At 42.6% G+C, this 1,219-nt stretch overlaps 1 non-coding gene across 1 annotated transcript; it reads left to right on the forward strand.

The window, feature by feature from the left end:
- Window positions 1-236: 236 nt before the first annotated feature.
- On the forward strand, window positions 237-343 carry LOC147928968 (small nucleolar RNA R71). Its single transcript, XR_015581251.1, has one exon. It is a non-coding gene; the product is annotated as a small nucleolar RNA R71 (small nucleolar RNA).
- The last annotated feature ends 876 nt before the right edge of the window (window positions 344-1,219 follow it).

The raw sequence follows: 1,219 nt of genomic DNA on the forward strand, positions 1-1,219 counted from the left end.
TGTCATTGAGGGCTTTCATGTCTCTTTTGTACTTGGCATCATCCTCTCGAGTAGATCGTACAGTGCGATCATACTCCTCATTGTAATGCCCATCAGATTGAGACAAGTTCTCTACTAGATCCCAACCTTCATCGATATCCTTGTTGAGGAAGTTACCATTGCTTGCGGTGTCCAGCAACATCCGTATCTTAGGGACCACTCCTCGGTACAGTGTACTTAGCAATGAAGCATTGCTGAAGCCATGATGAGGGCATCTGCTTGTTTATCCCTTGAAACGCTCCCAAGCTTCACTGAACGTCTCATTGCTCTTCTGAACAAATCTGGAGATGTCATTTCTCAGCCTTGCGGTTCTGGAGTTGGAGAAGAATTTGGCTAGAAACGCCTTTTTGCATGCTTCCCAGGTGGTGATGGACTCCTTGGGGAGTGATTTCTCCTAGATGTGTGCTTTGTCGCCCAAAGACAATAGGAAAAGCCGGAGTTTGAATCCATCTTCACTAACTCCATTTATCTTCGTTAGGCTACAGAGCTTATCAAACTCATCCAAGTGGTCCAATGGGTCCTCCATTAGCAATCCATGAAACTTATTTCTTTGTATCATCTGGATGAGACTACTCTTTTTCTCAAAGTTGTTGTTCTGGATAGCAGGTGGCACAATGCCATGTATTTGAGTGTGAGTAGATGGAGTATCTCCTACTCTGATGTTGGTCCTTGCTTGAGGAGCTGGTGGACCATTCGGATTATTCATTATCTCCTCAATTGTGTTTGGTTGCGGTTGTTGAACTTTTTGTGGACGGAGTAACCTTGGTCTGTCGATGATGTCGATGAAAGGACTCAAGTTTTGGCTACTCTTGTATCGTATTTGCATGCACAATTAGTTGACCGAGTGAACACACGAAGGTCAACTCAATCCAGGTGATCGAGTGACGGGTCGGGTGGGTACTCGGGTTGTACCTGAAATGCAAAACAAACAAATACGAAAGTAAACAAGTCAGTAACTAACCAAAGTATATAATAGAACTTGATCTAGCAAGTGCTGAAATCTTAAATATAGCAAATTTAAATTCAACCAAATGGCAACGACGCCAAATTAATAGTAGGATTTTCACCCAGGGTATCAATTCCTTATGCAGTTGTAGTACAAAGGGTTATCAATCCAAATGGTTGTTATGCTAGCAGATAAGATATGATCAGAACAATGCAAGTCAAGCCAAGCAATAGT

Source organism: Camelina sativa, chromosome 14 (genome assembly GCF_030686135.1).
Source record: "Camelina sativa cultivar CO46 ecotype springtype chromosome 14, ASM3068613v1".
In the NCBI taxonomy this organism is placed as follows: Eukaryota; Viridiplantae; Streptophyta; class Magnoliopsida; order Brassicales; family Brassicaceae; genus Camelina; species Camelina sativa.